The sequence below is a fragment of the Chrysemys picta genome, unplaced genomic scaffold (genome assembly GCF_011386835.1).
Source record: "Chrysemys picta bellii isolate R12L10 unplaced genomic scaffold, ASM1138683v2 scaf141, whole genome shotgun sequence".
Classification (NCBI taxonomy): domain Eukaryota; kingdom Metazoa; phylum Chordata; order Testudines; family Emydidae; genus Chrysemys; species Chrysemys picta.
The window spans coordinates 32,792-38,353 of NW_027052848.1; the positions used below are offsets into that span (position 1 = coordinate 32,792).

Sequence of the window (5,562 nt, forward strand, 5' to 3'; positions counted from 1 at the left end):
TGAAAATTCTTTCTCACAATGTGTTAAATTGTCTTGTGGCACTCAAAGAGGAGACACTTAGATCTCAAAAATTAGATAAGATGCTTCAGTCTGAGCTAAGTAGTTGCTGCTCTTAACAATTGCAAAATAATACAATACAAATAAAATAAACTATTTCAGCCATTCTATTATGTCCTAATCTGATCTGAGTAAACATGATAGGACACCTCATCTTATGCACTGCTCCTAGTGACACTCCAATAGACCCAGCAGTCCTTATTTCCATGCCCCTTCACTAACCACTGCTGCACACTCCCTCCCACAGCTGGCAATTACAACCAGGCCCTCATGTCCGGTCCCCCTGCTTTGAGAGGGAGTGTGCTCCGCTGGAGTGATTGGAGCAGGGAACTGGGAGTCAGGACTCCTGGGTTCTATTGCGGGTTCCTATTGACCTGTGGGACTTGAGGTAAGTTGCTGCCCCCTCTAGGCTCTGTCCCTAGCAGTCAAATGGGGATTTCATACTTTCCCACTATTGGAAAGTGCTGGGAGAATCCCCCAGCAAAAGCTGCTCTGACAGTGCTAAGCAGCATCTGTTTGCTTGTGAGAATGTCCTATGGGACTGTGTCAAAAGCCTTATTAACACCAAGATAGATCACATCTACTGTTTAGCCACCTCCACTAGGCCCCTAACCCTGCCAAAGAAGGAGCTAGGATTGGTCTGGAATGATTTGTTCTTGACAAGTCCATGCTCACTAGTCCTAAGAACCAAATTGTCCTGCAGGTGCTGACAAACTGATTGTTTAAAAAACAGAGGCTGCTCCCAATGCTACACTCGGTTTCTCAGAAATGAGTAGACTTTATGGGCAGCAGAGACCGTTAGAGCATCTAATCTGACCCCCTGCATATCACAGGCCTCCTGTCTACCACAATAGCTACTTTTGGGGCAAACACATTCCGGAAAGGCATCTAGTCTTTATTAAATGACATCAAGAGATGGAGAATCCATCACTTTCCATGGTAGCTTCTTCCTGGGTTCAATCATCCTCGCTGTTGAATATTTGTGCCTTATTTGTCATAGGAATTTGTCTCTTTTCACCTTCCAGCCATTGGGTCTTGCTCTGCCTTTCCCTGCTCGATTAAAGAGCCCTTTAATACCCAATATTTTCTCTCCATTAAGGCATTTCAACACTTCAGTGAAGTCACCTTTCAATCTCCTTTTGATAAACTAAACAGGTTGAGCTCTTTCAATAGCTCACTAGAAGGCATTTTTCTCCAGCCCTCAGAACATTTGGTGGCTCTTTGCTGCCCCAGCTCCAATTTCTAGGACCATCTTTTTCAAAGGAGGACACCAACACTGGAGGCAGTATTCCAATAGCAGTCTCACTGCTGCTGTGTCACCTCCCTATCCTACTCACGGCTCTGCTCCTATGTCTAATGATGGCTTTAGCCCTGTTCACCGCAGCATCACACTGGGAGCTCATGTTGAGTGGCTTCTCCACTATGGCCCCTAAATCCTTTTCAGAGTCACTGCTTTCCTGGATCCACGTCCCCATTCTGGTGGTGTGGCCGGCGTGCCTTGTTGCCACGTATAGGACCTTGCATTGGGAGAAATGCCGTCCAGCCCTGCTGGTACATAGGGGATAAGCACAGAACAAACGTACCTTTAGGAGCTGTGTTGTCCATAGGCTCTGAACAACATGTGGGGGTCAGCAGATTACAGGTCTGTCGTGCGTTTGTAGTGTAGACAGGTCCCAACTGCGTCTCCGTTTCCCACCCTGCTCTAAGTTTAGTCACAGCCTCCATGTCTTTTCCCCCGTGTCCCTTAACCCCACGTCACTGCAGAAGAGAGATTTTCTGGTAGCCAGCTGGCTCTCCTGCATGTGGATGTCGTTCCAAAAGACGTGCTCTGGCTCAGTCCCATGCTATGGTTGGCTGAAGGAACCACTTGGTCACATTCTAGGCCCTGAGTTATACAGGAGGGGCGACTAGATGCACAGAATGGTCCTTTCTGACCTGAACTTCTATCAATCGCTACATTTTCTGCTGCTAGGAAGAGAACTCTGGACCTATTTTCTCTCATTCACTTTCAGTCGGAATAATTTCAATCCAGGCCAAAGGATTTCCTCTTCCATTGTGTCTTCAGCACCTTTGGGAGCAACCAGTTACTGTTACCCACAGGTTACCAGTTTCAACCTGTCCCAGGGTGAGATGGCCAGGAAAGGGGTTGGAGCTCAACTGCACCTGGCCCAGGTGATGCAGCTCCCTAGGGGGAAGGGAATAAGTGTGGGGGTCACGTGACAAGACGCAGCCTGTGACTAGGACCCAGGCCTGCTGAGAGATAGAAGGGCAGCCTGTGCTCAGCCAGGAGAGAGACCCCAAGGGAAGCAGGCATGGGAGGGGCTTGGAGAGTCCTTTAAAGGTCAGGGACAAGCTGGGAAGGGGCCAGGCTGAGCACTAAGGACAAGGCCCTAGGAGGGAAAGACAGGGCAGTTTAAGAGATGGGGCAGATAGTCCAGTTGGTTTCGGCTCCCAGGACCAGACACCCAGAGGTGAAGGTGGTTGTCGGGGCTTCTGTCCTTCTTCCCCAGTGTAGATTTGATAGTGGAGAAGACTGATGCCGTAAGGGGGAAGTGAGTTACCCCAAGGTCACCCAGTGAGTTTATATCACGAATGCATAGTCGGAAGGATCCAATAGAAACATGGATTTTCCAGTCTCTTCTTTCTAGGAGTCCCCAGGGCTAAGGTAAAACCCCTGCGGCCCCTCCCCATTCTGCTCACCTCCAAGATGTGCTGGAGTTTGTCTGTGCTGGGGGGTGCTGTCAGCAGGATCGAGAGCTCGTCATCCATGTTCTCTGGGCAGGCCTTGCTCAGAGCCTGCCAGCGGAGGGAGACCAGGGGTCAGGATTATGGAACCTGGGGTGACACCTGCCAGGATGACAGCAGGCTCTGTAGTCCTTGCCCAGAGCACATTTCTGCAGAGGGCCTGGTGCACAGCAGTGTAGGGAACAGCCAAGCTGCTAGGGATGGGAGCTAGGCTTCCTGGCAGAGTCCAGCACCTAAAGCCCAGCATCTGCAAGGAAGGGATTCCCCACAGAGGGGCAACATCATCTCCCACACACAGGGAGTCTCCCCCTGACACTTGATTCATCCTATGGCCTGTTCCCATCTCTGCCCACCAAACTCCCAACTCAGCAGCTCCAGCTACCGAAGGGAGCACGAACCAGAGGCCTTCCTGCTCCTGGGACAGAGGAGTAGGTTGATGATCTACCTGGATGTGAGCGTTGGCCTTCCCCATACCCAGGGTCTAGACTCCATTCAGGGCAGCGCACAGGAACTGTGATTCCTATTCTGGATCTAGTGGCAGCTTCAGTTTGCTGGCAGGAGACTGTACATGAGACCTTGCAGTTGCGGGGGTGACACAGGCACTAACATGTGCATGGGAGTTTGAGCAACAGGGCAGAGGCCTGTGTGGGGCAAGGAGGGCAGGGATTTGGGAAGCAAGAGCAGAGGATCAAACCCTTTCTTAATGTGGGTCGGGATGATCCCCATTTCAAAGACAGAGAAAGTGAGGCACCAGGTGGGAGAGTGACCTGACCAGGATCACGTTACCGCTCAGTGGCAGGACTGCAGACAACCCGTTCCCTGATCTCCTCACTGGACGCTGCTGCCCCTCCTGTATGACCCCTCCAGCCATCCTCGCCCACAGGCCATCCCCACCACTCTCCAATACCAGGCTGTTTCCACAATGGAAGCAGGCTTGTAACAGAGTTCACTCACCGATAGGTGCCCCTTCCTTCAAGGCCTGGGGTCACAGATTTCTTGGGCTAGCACACCCGCCAGCAGGTTTTGGGCTGGGAACTCAGCCCTTCGGCCAGGTGACCATCTTTTAGTCCACTCCTTCCTGGGTCGCGCTCATCCCAAAGGAAAAGTCAAAAAATGTCTTTAACTGAAACAAGCTCCTCTGTCCCTTGGGGGCTTTTCCTCAGCCTGACTTTGGATCGGCCTGCCTTTGCTGGCCTTGGTAGCCCTTTCTATGGCCCTGTACATTCCCTTCCTTAGAGACCGTGGGAGAACCAGTCCTACCCTGGATTCTAGGTTCTGCCCCAAGGCCCTGTGCCGAACAGCTAGGCCTGCTCCTGTACCTTTGTTGCGGTTTCCCCTGGTTTCCCCTCAGCTGGAGCTCACTCTAATCCATTTGGCCTAGCTCCAGGCTTTATAGCCCACAGGCCAAGCCCCCCGTTATATACCCTCCTCCTTAGAACCTGGCCCACGCGGGGGCAAGTTCTATTCTTCTCCAAGCTTCATCCCTCCTCATCTCATCGCTGTCACTGGGAGCCAGGGACAGGGGAAGCTCCCAGCCAGGCTGTGCATCGAGGATCCCATTTCTCCCCCAAGAGACCCACACGCCCCAAGGAGTAAATGGCTCTTACCTCCATGAGAGAGCAGGGTCTCCCATCTAAGCCTCTCTGACACCCAGCATTGCTTGCTTGGATGGGACGAGGTGACCTGTCCCCACTGCTCCCTGACGTGGCTCAGCTGCAGGCTGTGCCCATCTGGGAGGCTGTGCCAGATCCCAGGGCCTGGCAGACAGCTGGGAATGAGGCTCCGATTCATTTCACACCCAGAGACCCCATAGAAGGGCCAAGGGGAGAATAAAGGGCAGGAGGTGAAGCTAGCCCTGAGCCTCTGTCCCACCCCCACCTCCTCAAAAGTGGAGCTTTCCGAGCTTCAGTGGGGCTAGGGGTGGGGCCCTGACACAACGGCCTTTCTGCACCATATGGGGCAGGCAGAGCTCTGCCTGGGCGCAGGGGGAATGGGATGGGGGTAGATCAAGGAAAGTGGAGAGGGGAATGGGTGTGAGGGAAAGAGCTCCTGTCCCAGATGAAGGAATTTGGGGGCAGAGGAAAGGACCCTGCTCCACAGAGAGGGGAGAGGGTTTCTGTGAGTGCCAGGGGGCTCCATTTCTCCTTCCACTAGCTCCCCATTTACAGAGAGCCAGAGCAGTACCTGCAGCAGGGAGCGGGAGTTGCTGGTGGCCTCAGAGGCACAGGCCCTGCAGCGCCTCGGGCACCTGGCGCAAGTGCGGCATGATACGGAGCTGGTGCATCACATTGGCCGTGACGTCCTCCTGCTGCAAGGGAACGAGAACCTGTCTGAGACTCAGACGCCTCTGAGGAATCAGGGGGGATTAACGACCCCTGGAACCAGCAGCATTTCCACCCAGCCCCTGCCCACCTCTGAGGGATGGATTCCCCCTCCTGACCCCCAGGATGGAGTCTTGTTGTCCTTCCTAGTGACCTCCAGTGGCAACCCCCCTCCTTGTACGGGGAGCTCCTGCCACCTCCCCCTCAGTGCCCCTGACAGCTGTTCCACCTCCAATCCACAGCTCAAGTTCTCAGACCCCTCTCCTCCAGCCCCACCCAGGTTGGGTAGGGAGGGGACTGTAGCGGGGGGGCAGGAAGGACTCTGGCAGCAGTGAAGTGGGATGTGGGGAGGTTGAGACCTTTCCCCAAGTCACCCCAGCCACTAATGCTGAAGCCGCAGGATGGCAGCCCTGGTGAATGGGACGGATCGGCAGCCCCT

General features: G+C 53.7%; 1 long non-coding RNA gene across 1 annotated transcript; it reads right to left on the reverse strand.

Moving 5' to 3' along the window:
* Positions 1-1,325: 1,325 nt before the first annotated feature.
* Positions 1,326-4,740, reverse strand: LOC135978141 (uncharacterized). The gene is made up of 2 exons (XR_010595572.1): positions 2,758-4,740; positions 1,326-1,602 (listed from the first exon to the last, which is right to left on the reverse strand). It is a non-coding gene; the product is annotated as an uncharacterized LOC135978141 (long non-coding RNA).
* Positions 4,741-5,562: the final 822 nt, after the last annotated feature.